This window comes from Durio zibethinus, chromosome 27, assembly GCF_047325235.1.
Source record: "Durio zibethinus cultivar Kanyao isolate XHJ-2024 chromosome 27, ASM4732523v1, whole genome shotgun sequence".
Lineage (NCBI taxonomy): Eukaryota > Viridiplantae > Streptophyta > Magnoliopsida > Malvales > Malvaceae > Durio > Durio zibethinus.
In genome coordinates this window covers 13725791-13746061 of record NC_143188.1, presented here as the reverse complement: position 1 = coordinate 13746061, position 20271 = coordinate 13725791, and the positions used below count along the sequence as shown (strand labels likewise).

The following is a 20271-nucleotide window of genomic DNA, read 5'->3' as shown; positions in this document are numbered from 1 at the left end:
TAACTCATTAAGAAGCATATTACACGTGTAACTTTTCTTAAGCTTAAAATGTTCAAAAATTGAAACAGCATGTGTGCGCTTAATTAAATGAACTCCTATTATTTATATGTTTGATTATTAGAATAATATGAAATATAAAATAATAAATACAAAAGTACCCATTGGTATTTGGTAGAACTCTATCTATATGCTAAAGAAAATAGAGACAAAATGTTGAAGAATATTCCTGAAACACCGACCAGCCCCAAAAATAGCAACCCGCCAAAAGCGTTTTGTAATGATTTATGTCATGTTTACCTGTATTTCGGTTAGGCCAAACCCGAACTCTCATGCCTTAAAAATACAAGTACACGCCCGCTGTCCATATCCCGCTTTCTAACTTCTAAGTTTCTATTGCTAAGGCAAGTCAAGTATTTTAGTAATCTTTTCTGTAATTCAATCTACTCCTTCTCTGGGTTCTTTTTAGTTGCTTTGGCGGTGTTCAATTTGCATCTGCAACACCCTTTTCTCCTCTTTTTGAAGCAAATAGTTTTTTTTTTTATTTTGTGCTTGGATTTGTAAAGGCAAAAAAGGGTTTGTTTTGCTTTCTGTTTATGATAGTTTTATGTGTTCTTCTTCTTCATGTTGATAAACTACAATTAACCATTTCTTGTTTTTGCTTATTTGCAACAGCTGCAGTTGAATTGGGTCATAAAGATCTGAACTTTGGGATATTGGTTTTGAAGAAAATGAGTCTCTGTGGCAGTGTTGCTGCTGTGCACTTAAACTTTAAAAGCAATTCAATAAGCATGGGAAGCGTCTTAGCTTTTAGAAGTGGCGAATCCATGGGAAATACCTTGAGAATTCCCTTTAAAAAGATGTCAAGTAAGGGTGCTTGTCCTTTGCAGGTTGGTTGGTGTTGATGAATGTTTGGATAACCTTACCCTTTTGTAATAGTGAGATGAATAATATTTACTTGTTTTATTATTATGAGCCTGGTAGTTTGCATAGATTATCTAAGACCAGAGCTTGAGAATACTGTTAATTTTTGGAGGCTGCTTCTTTTTCTGCTTCTTTTCATTCTGCTCCCCGTCCAGCTAAGCCATTGAAAGTCATAATTGTTGGTGCAGGAATGAATTTTCTCTTAATTCTGATATTTGTTTTCTTTGTCCTTTAGGAAATCCATTTTCTATACCTTTTGAATTTTTGGTGGCTTCTTTGTGCCTTTGCTGTAGCTAAATTTCTTAAAGTTTTTATTTTTATTTTTTATTTTTTCATACGGATGAACTGAATTTTTGCCTTGACTTCATTCTGCCTTGGTTTTTAACTAAATTTATTAACATTTTTCCAGTCGAGAGTCTCATACTCTGTCATTGGATTGTGACTTTGTGTTCAAAATGTTCCTATTTTACATTTTATTTGCTGATGTGACCATATCTAGTTTTATTAGAAGGCTGTGCCAATTTAGGGCCCTGTGCTTTGTGAGAATTGGATGGTTTGCATGCAAGAATAATTAGGTAATAATTTGGTATTCTTCTGTCATATGAGTCTGTGAATGTAAACATCTTGTTTGTTTCTTTTTACTGATTCCAAGGGTTAACTTTCAAGTATGAATATGCTTTTGTTTGATAGACAAAGAAGAATCTGCTTGCTTAAAAGCTATTGTTAGAATGAAAATATAGCCCTTTGGCCTTGGGTTGATATTGGTGTAATACCTAAAATTTTGATCCTTTTGTGTTTTCTGCATGCCTTTGCCATGTATTTCTTTTTGGGAATTAGTCTTATGAATGACATCTTAGTTCATTACAGGGTTCTAGATTTAATGTATGATCCATCACTTGAGTTTGTTTTTGCTACTAGACTAGACTTGCCACTTTTGAATTTTTGCAGGTTTGGCTGGTTTGTCAACTGGAAAGTATTTAGCGGATGCAGGTCACAAACCTCTGTTATTAGAAGCAAGAGATGTTCTAGGTGGAAAGGTTTTGGCGCTATTTTTCATAGAAATTTACACCTATTATATTATTGTATCATCTTCTCATTTCTAAAACCTTATTGCGCATAATATGAGGAGATATCTTACACTTCATCTTTGAGGAAGACAACACAATTTTAACTGCAAGATTTATTCAAGGAAGCTTTAGTTATTTTGCTGAATTATGGCATGCAGCATAAATTAAATAATGTTTACCATGTGAAACTAAACTGCATTAATGACTAACTTGAGTTTCTTTGGATAATGTCTTTTCTCAAGCCTCCAGTTGCATGCAAAAGAAAAAAAAAAACTTTTGGTTTAAACTAAATTGATGATTTTTTATCAATTAAAATACCTTTAAATGGCTTGTAAAAATTTTAAGCTTTTAGCATGGCATGCATGCCTATGCGGTTTAAGGTGTTCTTTTCCCTTATCCTTGTCTTCTGTGAGAGATTAGAGTTTGGTCTTATTTTAAACAGGTGGCTGCATGGAGAGATGATGATGGAGATTGGTATGAGACAGGCCTACATATATTCTGTAAGTATAGATACATTTTTTTGTTTTCTCAGCCTTCCCCATCTGGTTTTCCTCTTTACATTTTTTAAGGATCTACCCTTGTATTTGAAATTTCATGTTCAGTAATTGATTTGATTCTTTATTTTGTTTTATTTTATCATCCTCCTTTTTAGTACCTGAAAGTTGTAAATACATAGGTTTGTGGAAATTTTTGACAATATTTCCACCTATTGTTTTCTTCTTCATCTCCTGACTGTTTTATCATGCCGAACTATCTGATAAATTTCAACATCTTTTTTTTTTTCCTTTTCTTTTTGGCAAGTTGGAGCTTACCCAAATGTGCAAAACTTGTTTGGAGAACTTGGCATCAACGACCAGCTGCAATGGAAGGAGCATTCTATGATGTTTGCAATGCCAAATAAACCTGGAGAGTTCAGCCGATTTGATTTTCCAGAAGTTCTACCTGCACCCATAAATGGTAAACGACTGAAATACATGGTAACTAAAGTTTGTATATGTTGTACAAATCTATGAAAATGTGTTTTTGCTTTTACAAACAGTAGGAAAATAGAACTGCCTGTTTGTGTACCTGTTTTGATTTAATTGGTTGGCTGTAGACAACACCTTGTACTTGTAGACACCCAATTTGGTCCGGCCCGGATCAATTGGGTCTGGCCCAAATGGGTAAGTCTAATTGTATCATGATTATTTTTTTTTTATATTTTATGTATATCCTATATATTTATTATTTATTTATTATTACTAATATATATTTTTATTTTTATTTTTTATTTATTTTCGTATTTTTATATATTTGATATTATTTTTTTTATTTATCTTATAATATTTTTTTGATTTATCTTTTCTAATTATCTAATATTTTTTTTTATTTTTATTTTGGAGGGCTAAGATTAAAAGTTGAAGAATCCCACTATGGAGGGGAACTCAATCAGAAGAGTCCAATTGGATTCAAAGATTAAATCCCCGTCCAAGGAGGAATTAAGATTGATCAGGAACTCCTGATCAACCCCTATAAAAGGGACTCTGGAACAGAAAGCTAAACACATAGAAAACAGTGAGCAAAGCTACTGAATTTGAGAGAAAAGAGGTGTTTAGAAAAGTTTTCGAAGGCTAAAGAAGGTTGAGAAGTGTTAGGATAGCTGTAGGGATCAGAAATAATTTTTTAGAAATTTTTGGCGAAAAATTTTTCTGGAAATTTCTGGAAAATTTTCAGATTCCGGTGAATTTTTTGGCCACAATTCCGGCCAAATTTGAAGATTCCGGCGAGGTACCCAGTTTCCGGCGAGGATCCAAAAATCGACCAACTTTTCGACCAACTTCCGGTGATATTTCTAGATTCCGGTGACATTTTTCATAATCCGACGAAAATTTCATCGGTGTTCTTCGGCCTTTTAGAGAGAAGGCAAAGAAAAAGGGAAGAAGAGAGAGAGAGGGGAGGAGCGGTCTGTCGAAAAACGGAGGAAGGTGCCTTTTATACCCTCCCAAAACGACGTCGTTTTAGCTTTAAGTTAATCAGAGTATCCACGCGTTTTGTCGAAACCGACCCGACCCGAGCGTCGACCCGCTTCTTGACCCGCGCGTGCCAGCCCACCTCCGAGCCAAGCCGAGCAGAGCCGAGCTTCCCAAGCCGCCCCTCGAGCCGTTTTCTCTTCCTTGAGCCGAGCCGAGCCGAGCCGCTCCAGGTTTTTTTTTTTGAATTTTTTTTATTTTCATTTATTTGTTTTTCTATTTTTTTATTTATTAGATTAAGTTTATTTAATATTCTTTTTATCTTACTTTTATTTTTATTTTTGTTTTACTTTTCTTTATTTTTTATTTTTATTCATATTTTTTATTATTCTATTTTCTTTAAATAAAAATCAAAATTTTCAAAAAAAAAAATATTTTTAGGGAAAAGTTGAAAGTATCAATTTTCCTTAAAAATAAATTTCCAAAAAAGAGGTTTTTGAGGAAAAGTTGAAAGTATCAATTGTCCTTGGAAATTAAAGTTTCAAAAAAAATATTTTTGAGGAAAAGTTGAAAGTATCAATTTTCCTTAAAAATAAATTTTCAAAAAAAGATTTTTGGAGAAAAGTTGAAAGTATCAATTTTCCTTAGAAATCAAAGTTTCAAAAAAAAATATTTTTGAGGAAAAGTTGAAAGTATCAATTTTCCTTAAAATAAATTTCCAAAAAAAATATTTTTGGGGAAAAGTTGAAAGTATCAATTTTTCCTACACAAAAACAATCATTCTTTCCTTCCTTTCTATTTTGATTTTTATTTTGATTTTTCTTTAAGTAATCCGACGACGGAGCCTCTGTAAGTGAAACAGTAGTTTTTCTTGCATACTCTTGAGGTGAGGGAATTTTTTCAATTTTCTGCTAAAAGTATTAGAGTCAATTGAGAATAATTTTCAACAATTAATTACTTGGTAAAATTTTAAGGCTTTTGGATAACACAAATTTAAGCTGGTACCATCTTTTGATGGGCGTTGCGAGGGTGCTATAACCTTCCTCATACGTAACCGAACTCCCGAACCCTGTTCTGGTTAGCAGACCTGAACCTATTCTTTTAGGGACCCTTAAGCTTAGGTGTTCCCTGAAAGGACAGATTTTTTAGGTGGCCAATCGCACCTAGATAAAAAAAGATTGGTGGCGACTCCCTAAAAGTCAATGTCTAGCGATAGATCCCCGGATCTAGACGTTATGACAGCTTGGCGACTCCACTGGGGAATTTGAGAGTCAGGCCAGCAAATAATTTGTGTTATCCAAAAGCTTAATAAAATTGAACCCTTTTTGTACATATGTGTTATTATTCATTCATGTTTATTTACCTTGTTAATTATGTCATTCATATGCATTTGCATAACATGAGCTCTATACCCGAGCTCCGTCCCTCTAGGAGGGAGTAAAGTACCTATTGCTTTCGTGAGGTCTAATGCCTCCGCAATGGCTAGCGAAATACTCCCACTCAAATTGAACCTTTTTCGCTTGTAGCCTGTAATGGGTGAGGATTAGGATGCCTTACTAGTCTGTGATGAACAAGGATGTAAGGAACAATTTGAGAACCTTTAGACTTTGACCTTAAAACTGCATATAGTGAACCTTAGGAGTGCCTAAACCTAGGATAGAGCCCTTTCTACCCAATGATAGATATACCTTGAAATTAGGACACAAAAAGGTGTTTATCTAATCATTTTGATTGTCTGACTTTGTGCATCATTTTCATTATCATATGTAATGTTATGCATCAGCATCATTTTCATTTCATCCATGAAATTAACTGTATTGTTTTATGCATCTGCATGTTTTAACACAATCATTTACACACATTTCACACTAGATTTCATTCAGGAAAATGTGCATTTCATTTGAGCACCATCCATAAAGCATAGCATAACATTTCTAATCATGAGTATGGTACTCAAGGATTCCAGGATAGCTCTATCTAGCGAAAACCCTGCTCATCCATACAACACAAGATCCAGAGCAAGGCAAATGGAGGAGAAAAGTTCTCATAGATTTGAAAAGCTAGAAAAAGCACAAGAGAAGATTGAAAGTGAGCTAAGCAAGATTCTGGAGGCTCTTAATAATATGAATAAAGGAAAAGGAGTTGCAGAAAATACAAGCCAGCAAGTTCCCCCATTACAAGAAGTGGCTGACCCTTTGTACCCTCCAGATTTTGGCCTACCTCAAGCCCAGTTTGCCCAAGAGGTCCCACCACAACACTTCGCATATCCAACATATCCTGGAATGCCATCAGCTTTCAACCCAGGGCAGTATAACAGCTATATAAATCCTGTCTTCACTAAAAAGGCAGCAGAACCAATTCCTGATCTAAATGATTTAAAAGAGAAGGATAAGGAAAAGATGAGAGTGGAAGCTGAGGAAAGTTCCAAGATTAGCATGCTAGAGCAAAGGCTAAGGGCTGTGGAAGGATTTAGCTTTTATGGGTCAGTTGATGCTGCTGGGCTCTGTCTAGTTCCTGACGTGATTATCCCCTATAAGTTCAAAGTACCGAAATTTAAAAAATATGATGGTACAAAGTGCCCCAAAACCCACATCACCATGTTTTACAGGAAGATGGCAGCTCATGCTCATGATGAAAAACTCTTGATGCATGTCTTCCAGGATAATCTTACTGGCTCTGCGGTCAGGTGGTATGTTCGGTTGGATAGGACCCACATTCGATCTTGGAGCGATATGGCTCATGACTTCATCAGTCATTATCGACATATCATCGATTTGGCCCCAGATCATTTATCTTTACAGAATCTGGAGAAAAAGGCAAATGAGTCTTTTAAAGAATACGCCCAGAGATGGAGAGATATAGCTTCACAGGTACAACCTCCACTGACAGAAAAAGAGACCACAGTGCTATTTGTTAGCACTTTGAAGCCTCCATATTATGAAAAGATGATAGAGAATGCAACAAAAAATTTTACTGACATGGTGATCTCTGGAGAAATTATTGAAAGTGCCATAAAAAATGGTAAGTTGAAAGGAGGAGAAACCAAGAAGGCATCAGAAAAGAAAGAAGCTGAAGCTCAAGCTGTGAGCTTCGATAGACAACAATTCAGGGGTTATCAACCCTATCCATCCCAAGGTTACTCTCCATACTATCCTGCTGTGAATAATGCCTCATCCTACCCATACCAGCTAGCTCCACAACCATCTTATTCATCCACTTATCGTCTTAACATTCAAGCTCCTGTAAGAACCCAAATTCGCCCTACTAACCCAGCGAGTGGCTCACGAGAACGGAGTACTCGAGAAAAACTTGTATTTGATCCAATCCCTATGACTTATACAGAGTTATATCGAGAACTCTATAATAGCCACTTGATTGCCCCCAGCCATGTGGAACCGCTTAAACCACCCTATCCAAAGTAGTATGATCCTACAGCCCACTGCGACTACCACTATGGAATTACTGGCCATTCTACTGAAAATTGCACTGCTTTAAAGCATAAGGTGCAACGATTGATCAATGACGGAATGATAAGTTTTGATCAGGGAAAAGCAACAACCCCTAATGTCAGCGTTCTGAGTGAAGGTCAAGAACAGAAAGGGGCCGGAGAGTCACAATGAATTGAGGGGCAAGATGTCAATAGGGATTTCTTCACCTAATCATATAGAGGGCTAATTAAGAATGGAGATAAGGCTGGTTGAAGTTTTTTGTCATTTTAAGATTTTTTTTCAAGTAATGTTAGATTTCTTTTTTTGCAATATGACTTCACTTGTTATCATCTTAATAAAGGCAAGTTAGTACATTTCATTACATTTTTCTCTTTCACTCGATCATTATTCCATGCCCCGTTACCTTTCATAACTTCACATTCTCATTCTTAAATTTCAGATGATGAATATTTAGACAATGATAACAATAATTCTGGGATTTAATTTTGAGAACTCATCCATATTAATATGAGAAGATGATTTGAGCAAAAAGTAAGCTGTTACTGGACGAGAAATAGATATATCTTGAAGATGTGCAATCTTTTATACAAGTTCATGAGCCTTGTTCAATAGATGATGTTCAAGAAAGGAATTCATAATTGAGATGAAAAATGGCCACCTTTTTTTTATCATTTGAAAAACCATTTATTGTTACCCCTTTGAGCCTATCATTTTTTTTTCTTTCTGAAGAACTCCAACCAAGGATCACCCTCTACACTGGAGGGTAATTTTTGAAAAAAAAAAAGAAAAAAAGAAAAAAAACACCACAAAAGGTCTCAAAGATGAAAAGAGAAAGAAAAGCAAAAGAAAAATAAATGCCACACATGACTTGGGGCAAAGTGATGAGAATCCTTTGTGTGAAGAAAAAAAAGTAGTGAAATGATGTGAGGCAAAATGCCAAGCTGCATCAAATGATCCTTTGGCTTTGAACCTTTTTAATACATGTTTTGAGCCTATTATATCCATTTTTTTATGACCCTTCACCTTGGCCTACATTACAACCTTGAAAAGTCCATTTCGATCAAGTGTGAATACTCAATTTGAATGATCATATGTTGAGCGAAGGTATGCTCATAAGGAAACAATGGAATCATGCTCTAAAGTTTGATGTATGAAAGATATCAACAATGGATGAAAAATGAGAAAAAAGAAAAAATATGATGGAAAAAAGAAAAAAATGATGGAAAAAAAAAGAAAAAAAAAAGAAAGAAAGAAAGAAAGAAGAAAGAAATGAAAAAATGAAAAAAGGAGATTCAAATTGAAAACCTGAAGGGTTGATTTTGATAGAAAGAGATCCAGGTCAAATGGCTCACATGAATGAAAGATCAAAGACATCTGAAGATCCCTCAAAGACCGGGGCAAAGTTCTCCAAGCTCAAATTGACTTCAACAGTAAATGGAATGCGTTTTTGAAAAAGAATCATAGATTAATGTTGAGAATTGTTTGAATATTCATCATTTCGACATACCATCCATCCCAATGACATTTCTTGTCCTATTTGTTCTGTACCAAAATAGATCTTCATTGATTATCTTTACCATAGTTCACCTTCTGTTCTCTTATTGTTACACCTTTAGAGTGAATTGAGAAAATGCTTGATTGCATTGTATTTGTCAAGATTTGAAATGATAATGAATGAATGAATATGTGCTTAAAAGAGTCTTGTATTCATTTGAAAAGAAATCTAAGATGATGATGGTGACAAAATGAAGAAATGGTAGAGACTTAAAAGAGATGATTTGGAAAGATATATGATGTGACCAAATAGAGAATATGATAGGGCAAATCTTGAAAAGTGATACAACCAAGTGATGAGTACAAGGATGAGTTGGTCGATATGACTTGCAAGTTATGATTGAATGATGAGAACTATTAGTGGACAGAGTTTATTTTGGAATGGTTAATGCTGAGACAATGACCCAGTGATGGTGAATGAAACTTGTTTTGAAATTTGTTAGTGCTGAGAAATTCATTGAATGATGGTCAAGTGATGATCAATTGATGAAGCTTATTCCAAAGTATTGAGAAACTGAATAAGGAAGAATGTGAGTGAAAAAGATAATTGAAAGCTACACTGGTTCGATCTTAGAAGAGCAGTGTAATTGGATCTCTGAAGAATCAAAAGGCTTGATGCCTAAGAAAGAGCTTGAGAAACTTGAGTACCATACATTGAACAGGAATTAATTGGTCAACATTTGCATAGCATGCATCGAAATTCATATGCATTTGCATAGCATACACTACTTTCAGGAAAGTATAGTGTATGAATTCAAGAAGCAAGGGTGTTCCAACATCCCACATGAAGAAGACAGATATGAAGATATTTTACAGAATTGAAAAAGAAAAAGCTTGTCAGGTAAGTTCCTAATCCTTGAAATAGGATGTCTTTTGGTATCAGGGTTGATTTATAAGACCTTTGGGCATAATCTCCTGAAATTCCTCCAAACACAACTTTCAACTCCTGTGGACATGATTGTCAAGGAGCAATTTACTTTTCAAAGTCGTGGTGCCTCTATTTAGAGGAGCAATTTACTTTCAAAGTCGTGGTGCCTCTGTTTGGAGGAGCAATTTACTTTTCAAAGTTCCGTTGCCTCTGTTTAGAGGAGCAATTTACTTTTCAAAGTCGTGGTGCCTCTGTTTAGAGGAACAATTTACTTTCCAAAGTCGTGGTGCATCTGTTTAGAGGAGCAATTTACTTTCAAAGTTCCGTTGCCTCTGTTTAGAGGAGCAATTTACTTTCCAAAGTCGTGGTGCCTCTGTTTAGAGGAGCAATTTACTTTTCAAAGTCGTGGTGCCTCTGTTTAGAGGAGCAATTTATGTTTCTCAAAGTCGTTGAGCCTCTGTTTAGAGGAGCTTTGATAAAAAAAAAAAACAAAAAAAATAAAAAACAAAAAAAACAAAAAAAAAAATAAAAAAAACAAAAAAAATGACAATGTTGAGTTGAATCTTGATTGGGTGTCTACGTCTTTACGCAATTTTTGTTTCACAGAAAATGTGCAAAGAGGGGCAGCTGTAGACACCCAATTTGGTCCAGGCCCGGATCAATTGGGCCTGGCCCAAATGGGTAAGTCCAATTGTATCTTGGTTATTTTTTTTTATATTTTATGTATATCCTATATATTTATTATTTATTTATTATTACTAATATATATATTTTTATTTTTATTTTTTATTTATTTTCGTATTTTTATATATCTGATATTATTTTTTTTATTTATCTTATAATATTTTTTTGATTTATCTTTTCTAATTATCTAGTATTTTTTTTTATTTTTATTTTGGAGGGCTAAGATTAAAAGTTGAAGAATCCCACTATGGAGGGGAACTCAATCAGAAGAGTCCAATTGGATTCAAAGATTGAATCCCCGTCCAAGGAGGAATTGGGATTGATCAGGAACTCCTGATCAACCCCTATAAAAGAGACTCTGGAACAGAAAGCTAAACACACAGAAAACAGTGAGCAAAGCTACTGAATTTAAGAGAAAAGAGGTGTTTAGAAGAGTTTTCGAAGGCTAAAGAAGGTTGAAAAGTGTTAGGATAGCTGTAGGGATCAGAAATAATTTTTTAGAAATTTTTGGCGAAAAATTTTTCTGGAAATTTCTGGGAAATTTCCAGATTCCGGTGAATTTTTCGGCGATGGTTGAATTTTTCGACCACAATTCCGGCCAAATTTGAAGATTCCGGCGAGGTACCCAGTTTTCGACGAGGATCCAGAAACCGACCAACTTTTCGATCAACTTTCGACGAACTTCCGACGAAATTTCTAGATTCCGGTGACATTTTCTAGAATCCGGAGAAAATTCCACCGGTGTTCTTCGGCCTTTTAGAGAGAAGGCAGAGAAAAAAGGAAGAAGAGAGAGAGAGGGGAGGAGCGGTCTGTCGAAAAACGGAGGAAGATGCCTTTTATACCCTCCCAAAACGACGTCGTTTTGGCTTTAAGTTAATCAAAGGATCCGCGCGTTTTGCCGAAACCGACCCGACCCGAGCGTCGACCCGCTTCCTGACCCGCGCGTGCCAGCCCACCTCCGAGCCAAGCCGAGCAGAGCCGAGCTTCCCAAGCCGCCCCTCGAGCCGTTTTCTCTTCCTTGAGCCGAGCCGAGCCGAGCCGCTCCAGGTTTTTTTTTTGAATTTTTTTTATTTTCATTTATTTGTTTATTTGTTTTTCTATTTTTTTATTAGATTAAGTTTATTTAATATTCTTTTTATCTTACTTTTATTTTTATTTTTGTTTTATTTTTCTTTATTTTTTATTTTTATTCATATTTTTTATTATTCTATTTTCTTTAAATAAAAATCAAAATTTTCAAAAAAAAATATTTTTAGGGAAAAGTTGAAAGTATCAATTTTCCTTGAAGATCAAGGTTTCAAAAAAAAATATTTTTGGAGAAAAGTTGAAAGTATCAATTTTCCTTAAAAATAAATTTCCAAAAAAGGATTTTTGAGGAAAAGCTGAAAGTATCAATTTTCCTTAGAAATCAAAGTTTCAAAAAAAATATTTTTGAGGAAAAGTTGAAAGTATCAATTTTTCTTAAAAATAAATTTCCAAAAAAAGATTTTTGAGGAAAAGTTGAAAGTATCAATTTTCCTTGGAAATCAAAGTTTCAAAAAAAATATTTTTGAGGAAAAGTTGAAAGTATCAATTTTCCTTAAAAATAAATTTCCAAAAAAAGATTTTTGGGGAAAAGTTGAAAGTATCAATTTTCCTTAGAAATCAAAGTTTCAAAAAAAAATATTTTTGAGGAAAAGTTGAAAGTATCAATTTTCCTTAAAATAAATTTCAAAAAAAAAATATTTTTGGGGAAAAGTTGAAAGTATCAATTTTCCCTACACAAAAACAATCATTCTTTCCTTCCTTTCTATTTTGATTTTTATTTTGATTTTTCTTTAAGTAATCCGACGACGGAGCCTCTGTAAGTGAAACAGTAGTTTTTCTTGCATACTCTTGAGGTGAGGGGATTTTTTCAATTTTCTGCTAAAAGTATTAGAGTCAATTGAGAATAATTTCCAACAATTAATTACTTGGTAAAATTTTAAGGCTTTTGGATAACACAAATTTAAGCTGGTACCATCTTTTGATGGGCGTTGCGATGGTGCTATAACATTCCTCACACGTAACCGAACTCTCGAACCCTGTTCTGGTTAGCAGACCTGAACCTATTCTTTTAGGGACCCTTAAGCTTAGGTGTTCCCTGAAAGGACAGATTTTTTAGGTGTCCAATCGCACATAGATAAAAAAAGATTGGTGGCGACTCCCTAAAAGTCAATGTCTAGCGATAGATCTCCGAATCTAGACGTTATGACAGCTCTACATGATTAATTAATATTGGGGACAAGTTTTTTGCTCTTGTCGCCATTCTATCTTATAGGTTAGTCAATATATTCCAGTTTGCTATTGATGTTTATTCTTTCCATTTATGTGTATTTATTGTCGGTCACCCAAATTGCTCATCGCCTTTCCCTTAGTTTCCTTTAATTGTTTTGTCATAGTAGAAAACATAAGACTGAAGCATTAGTTGTCCTCATTAGGTCCTGGTAATCCAAGATTGTTTAATTTGGGGCTTCTTAGGACCAACCTTATATTCAAGACAGGTTTCTCCACTTATTGCTAATTGATTTTAAGTTGTATGCCTTTTAATTGAAGATTATTGCTTTGCTTTCTTGAAATCTTGAGCTCTGAGAGTTGGGCCACTTTTGGAACTACACTAGCTTGCGGCAGAATGTTGACTTCCTCGGTTTATCAAGTTTTCATTTATCAAATTGGCTCTGTTTCAGCATATTCAATCCAAAAGGGATTCTAATGAGCCCACTCTTTTGCGTATGAACTTTCCAGGCTGTTCATATAGGAAATGAGTCTTTCGATGTTTCTAAGTCTGCCAATGAGCATGTGAATGAGAACAGCTCATAACGGTTGGGTGTAAGGGGTTTTGGGAGGATGACCGATTATAATTTCTTGATCTTTCAACGATGGGTTTTCTTCTTGTTGTGGCCATGGTAGGAAATTTGCAAAAGCTCTTCATATCTTATTTCTCTATGTTTGCTTTTTCCCTGTTTCAATTGTTTAATCTTTTTTTCTGGTGTGATTGATACAAATCCCTAGATTATTTGCTTGTATTTTCGTTCTCTAAGGTTTTGATCTAGGAATAGATCTTAGCTTTTGTTATTATTATTATTTTTTTGTCTTGTCCATGTATGTAGGAAGCCATGCCTTGTTGGGGGCTGAATTACATTCCTCTTTTAGAATGTGTCTGATCCATATTAGTGTTGGACCCATTGGGGTGATTGGGAAACTATGTTTTGCCCTTATCATTTAAATTTATGTGGAATTTTTTCTACAGACGCTGAATGCCAGGACTAACACCTACGAAAGTAAAAAATTACAATTTGCATCTACTTTGCTTATATCTCCTATCAATGTAAACTGACAGGGATATGGGCCATTTTGAAGAACAATGAAATGCTGACTTGGCCTGAGTAAGTGAAGTTTGCAATAGGACTCTTACCAGCAATGCTTGGTGGACAACCTTATGTTGAAGCCCAAGATGGTTTAACTGTTAAAGAGTGGATGAAAAAGCAGTTATGTCAGTTATTTTTTTGACAAAATTCTCCTTTCGAGGCTATTAGCACGTACATAAATGGTATGGCTGCAAGTTTGGCTGGTGTCTGAGTGGTGAGCTTAGTTCATCCTGATAAAAAACTTCCCAAAAAGAGCCTCGTCAACTTTAAGCTCTGCTCATATAATGGCGCAATTAATTTGCTGTCCTGTGGTTGCATGCATGTATGGGTCTGATACAGAGTTTTAAGACTTTACCAAATACATGATACTTTTCTTGCTTGAGAAAGGTGCATAAGAGTACAAGTATAATAGAAAAACAATCCTTATGCCTGGATTTGTTTGAAGTCACTTGGGGTCCCTGACGAATCTCATTTCTGTGCTATATTCATAGTATTAAATGTGTGCATGACTCTCCATTGATTTTAGTGCTGGTGCTTCATTTTATATGAGTGAAACATGAAATATCATGATGCTAAACTTTTCGATGGGAGAAAAGTATTGCCGAAGGCTTCTAGGAAAATGGAAAAAGGAAGAGGAGGAGGGAGAGGGAGAGGTGTGAATTTATGAAATTGTGTAACAAAAGAAACTTTAGAAACCAAGTTGCCTTGTGCGGAGTTATATTTAGTAGAGTGAACTTTTGTAGGTGATGCAAAGTCTATCAGTTAATGTATGCATTAGCCTCTACATTCATTTAAATAATTGCCATGCGTCATTGTTAATGAATCTGGTATGAATTGCATTAAGTAGCAAAAATTCGTTGAATGATTAAAAATAAAGAAAACTGGTTTCATCATTTTCTTTTTCAGGGCATACCTGATCGTGTGACTGATGAGGTGTTTATTGCCATGTCAAAGGCACTGAACTTCATTAACCCCGATGAACTTTCAATGCAATGTATATTGATTGCTTTGAATCGATTTCTTCAGGTATGGTTCCCTTGTTTGGCCCACTGGTTTTATATTTATAACTTCATTATGTTGGATTCAGAATCAGCAACAAAATCATCAAATGATCCATGGTTGAATTGTACTTGAAACAGAAAACTTATGCCATATGTCAATGGTAGTGACATTATTTGTGTCCCAAAGGAATCTATAAATATGAAACTCGGACACCTCGATTAATACATCATTATTAGATCGAGCAACAGACAGGTAATTTTAATTTTGGCTCATTGGATGTTCTCCAATCACTTTGAGATAGCATGTTTTCTTGTACTCTTATATACTAGAGTCCAGAAGCATCTACAGATGGTGAAGCTTTTGTAATTTGTACTGCAAACAAGGTTACATTTGTTGGATAGTCAGATTCATTCATTTTTATACAGTCGAGGTTATACAAAATAAGGAAAGCAAGTTATAACAACATTACACTAGCTTGCTAAGAACGTATGAAAATCCAACTACAGGAGAAAAATGGCTCGAAGATGGCATACTTGGACGTAAACCCTCCTGAGAGGCTTTGCATGCCTATTGTTAATCATATTGAATCACTGGGTGGTGAGGTCTGGCTTAACTCACGAATAAAGAAAATAGAGCTCAATGATGATGGAAATGTGAAAGGTTTCTTCTAAATAATGGCAATACAATTGAAGGAGATGCTTACATAATTGCAACTCCAGGTATACACTGTTTCCTATTGAATAGTACTATTTAGCTTTACTAGATTACCGGCTTCTCTAATAATAGCTGATGGATGTTGAACTTGTCAGTTGATATCCTCAAGCTACTTTTGCATGAAGATTGGAGAGAGATTTCATACTTCAAGAAATTAGATAAATTAGTTGGAGTTCCAGTTATCAATGTTCACATATGGTTAGTAACAAATTCTATTGTTTGTTCAAACAATTCATTGGTATTGCTATTGGTCTGTCTCATTCCCCCAACCCTTTTCTAAATCATTGCACTTCATAAAGATGTTGTTTGAAGTAAGTACATCCCGTTGACTTTCTATTGATATCTTTTCAACTGATTGAACATGGTAACTTAAAAGAAGTGTTATGGGAAGAAACTATTATATGTGGGTATTGATCTTGACCATGAGCTGAATGGTTGAGTGCTGATGCAGCATATTATAATCCAGTTTGAGAGCACCTAGGGTATAGAGTCCCACATCAGAACAGTGCTGGAGAAATGAAGGACTGGTATATGTTTTTCAGCCCTTCACAAAAGATATTGCTCATCATTTACATTATGTCCTTCATTTGATATGCCCTCTAAGCAAAAAGCAGGAGTGTTGGGCATGTGCTATGACTCTCTAGGTTGCATAGACTTTTAAGAGTAGTTTAGAAGAGCATGCATGTGTTTCCTATTGTTGTTATGTCGTGCAATTTTATTATTTTCATGGCAGCATCTTTAAGCAGTATATTAATAAGCTTTGGGCTTTTGGTTGAATGTCCTGTGGTTTTCTTTTATTTTCCCATTGAAAAGGGGACAAAAAAAGGGCGATTTATTTGAGGTTATATAGACAAGGGGTAGTTCATTTGAGGCTATATCATGGCCAATGCTGTACAGAGTCATAATGAGAGGGCAAAATTGTGGATTACTTTTCAGTGCTCATAAGCAGAGTGGAGCTTAACTCAAAGCCCAATATGGTCGAAATTCACATGCAAGGGGTAATTGTTTAGTGGAGATCGCTGGAAGCTGTTTCTTACGTCAATGACCAGCAAGAAAAATGGAGGATTCATGCATCACAAGTTTAGACCAATATTAAAACCTTTAGGTTTTACATTGTCCCCAACACCGTACACTGATATCCCATCAGAATGCAGCATTATTTTTGTTCAGAGTTCTTGTAGCAAGCATTGTTGTCTCTAATTTCTTATTAATTCACTGCACTCCACTGATGAAATGAATTTAGTGATACATGCTTGCTATTCCCTTGTAAACAGATGCATTATTTTCTATAGTGCTACGATACTCAGATCTTTTTTGGGTTTCAAGACTGCAATATGTATATATTTATACCTTTCCCACCAAAATTTAATATGAGAGCCCATGGTTGAGTGGTGTAGACTATCTCCATTTGCAGGTTTGATAGGAAATTGAAGAACATCTATGATCATCTACTCTTCAGCAGGTCTTCCTACTTCATTCATTAGCCCTTTAATTTGCCCCCTCTTTGCTATATGTTTAGCTATCGTGCTTGTTATCTGCCTGCCCCATGGTAGCTTTATGAATTTTTACTAAACGTCTTTCTAAATTCATGATATTCATGTAGAAATGGAACTAGAATAAATTTTGAGGAAGAAAGTTATTTGCTTATAAGAATGTGGAAACCATAGTGTAGGGATATTATTACTTCCTGTCTAGGGTCTCTGCCTATTGATAGCCAAGCAATGCCTGAAACAAATGGAGGTAATCATGTGTCCAATAGTCATCAAACTCCAGTTTCCCAATCTAAGGCAGAAGGTAAGCAACCTATTGAAGTCACTGTTATTGATGAACATGGGAAAATTACTTACAAAAATTGACTTAGCCTTGGAAGGGGAACCTATTAATTGTTGGCAACTGTCAAATCCAAAGAACGGTTGGATATAGAAGTGTAATTTTAACTCAACCTTCCATGAGAATTGAGAAAAAGGAAAGTTTGAGAAAGTAATAATTATAAAAGAATAAAATGATAGGTGGAGAGACATTACTGTTACTCTCCCTTTAAATAATTTTTTTCGTTATATAAAAGAGGTTAACTGCATTAGCTTTTGTCTCCTCATTCATGCATGCAACCACTAATTAATGATTTATTGTTTTATATAGGAATATTACAATCCAACCAATCCATGCTGGAGTTAGTTTTTGCCCCTGCTGAAGAATGGATTGCACAGAGTGACTCAGAAATTATTGATGCTACAATGAAGGAACTTGTAAAGCTCTTTCCTGATGAAATTTCTGCAGATCAGAGGAAAGCAAAAGTCATAAAGTACCTTATTGTTAAAACACCAAGGTTAGATTGAGTGCATTCTTTCAGAATCTTTATTAGTACTTTCTTTTTAAATCAAATCCAAGCCATTGCTTGAAATGTTATGCCATGGCTGAAAAATTCATGGCTGGTGATGGCTTCCCCTTATATTCATTTAGTGATGCATCAAAGAGTATAATTGTGCTAGAAACATGTAACATAAATATTTATTTCAAATTTTTCATGGAAGCTTTTAATGCTATATTGGACAAACTTTCGTACAATCTCTAAACAGGATTTCAGTAGCATTACATACGTATGTTTGCACATGCATGCATGAATGCATTTATCTATATGTGGAACTGTACATCTATATTAAATGGATTGCAGGCCTTAAATCAATTTACATTTGTACCTTGGTCACTAGATTCCTACTGAAACTAAAAGCTAATTATCATTTCAGATCTTTATATAAAACTGTTCCAAATTGTGAACCCTGACGCCCCTTGCAAAGATCTCCGATCGAGGGGTTCTATCTAGCAGGTGATTAGACAAAGCAAAAGTATTTAGCTTCAATGGAAGGTGCTGTTCTCTCACGGAAGCTTTGTGCACAGTCTATTGTACGGGTACTTTTTGCATTATTTTGCTCTGCCATGTTGCTATAGCTGAACCGGCATAAGTTTCACTTTTTTCCCGCATAAAGTTCAATTACTAGTTGTCTTAGATGCCAAACCTGTTGTTATACACTATGCCAGGAGAGTCTTGTAAAGATGGCAATAAGTCCATACAATAGGACGATGAAATGAAATTATCTGTTGTGCTTGTTTCAGCACTTCTAATGTATCGAAATATGCAGGATTACAAGTTGCTTCTAACTTTGGGACAAAGAAAGTTGACAGGAGTAAACATTCACTGATGGCTTTTATGTTGAAAGCAAAAATTCACAAGTTCGATTGTTCAAGGCCAGGAGGTTAGTGGTCTCTCAGCAGTACACACACACACGCGCGCGCGCGCGCACACATTTATATATATATATATATATATCATATTCCCCTATAAAATCTGTAACATGTGCAAAGACATCATCACAAACTGCATGTAAAATTCTTTTGATGGAATTTGTATGATCTTCAATTATCCTGTTAAAAGAAAAAAAAAGAAAAAGAAAAGGAATCTATATAATCTTCATCATTCTAGCAACTTCTAAGGTTTTGAGGAATCGTCATCATAAATAATCATAATCACAATTATGCTGTAGAATACATTATTCATCTTTAAGTCAACAAATTAAGGTAGAAACACTGAGTTCATTGACATTGCAACCCTACTAGATTGAGTGGTAACCTGTAAGTTAGAAATTGAGGCTTCCCTTTTGTAGAAAGATTAAAGTGCGAGAATGGAAGGGGAAAAGGAGAAACAAAAAATATTTCACTAGTGTTTAATTCGATAGGTGAGAGAAGAGGGATAGAGTTATGTTTCAGGCTATTTATTTAGGAACACTTGTAGTATATCCTAACTTAATCTCTTTATTTCTTGTATATCTGCTTCTTAATTTTAGAGAATTATTACTCACATAGCAAGGTTTTATTTTGTAACAACTAGTTATGGCCCTTTGTTACCTGAGTAAATTTTTTCTTCTCGCTATTGGCATGAAGAGGAGGACACTCTATTGGGAGATAACTGCTTCCTGCATGAACACAACAAATTGGTCCTTTCCCCTCTATTAGATTTCTCTGAATCTCTTCATTGACCTTCTTTCCTACAATAATCCTGAAAACAAAAAACAAAGTACTGAACGATAGATAGAATCCAAAACCTAGAAGAACGTTACACTACAATGATAGTTGTTGTTATTGTTGTTGTTTTTTCTATTTTTTTGCCCCTTTTGGTTATAACTTACATTACATAGGTAACAATTACCAAAGTGAGTGCTTCTGGTTGTAATTGGAGGCAAGAGTAGTGAAAGTGATTGTAGCAGGACGAGTATTGAAAGAACAGGGGAAATCTTACAGGACATGTTTGCAAAAAAACCTGGGTTCTGGTTGAAACTAATGGCAGCTATATCGGATTAGGATGTGATATTTTGGAGGAGAAAGAGGAATTTGGAAGTCAATTTTCTTGCTGAAAGGGAATGAATATATTGTTACCGGTGATAAACAACTGCATATAAAATAAGAACATTTGGGGTTCATGCTTCATAGACATGATAATTCATATTTGTATCACGTTTCTTTCATATCAAACATGAATAAAATACGAAAATTATTATGTTATAATTCGTGTTGATACGAAAATATAAATCGTAATTTTTTGTTTTGTCAAACTCATGATTTTTATCAAAATTTTAAATCATATAATTTTTATATTAGATCCGAAGTTACTATATTTAGTTGTTC

The 20271-nt window shown here is 34.9% G+C and overlaps 1 pseudogene across 1 annotated transcript; it reads left to right on the top strand.

Annotated features, from left to right (window-relative positions):
- The first annotated feature begins 200 nt into the window (after positions 1-200).
- On the top strand, positions 201-20151 carry LOC111279745 (15-cis-phytoene desaturase, chloroplastic/chromoplastic-like; annotated as a pseudogene). The gene is made up of 15 exons (XR_016334779.1): positions 201-891; positions 982-1104; positions 1865-1958; positions 2431-2488; positions 2790-2945; positions 13851-13998; position 14218; positions 14785-14904; positions 15387-15599; positions 15690-15792; positions 17009-17062; positions 17675-17920; positions 18339-18501; positions 18732-18845; positions 19785-20151. The product of XR_016334779.1 is annotated as a 15-cis-phytoene desaturase, chloroplastic/chromoplastic-like (transcript).
- Positions 20152-20271: the final 120 nt, after the last annotated feature.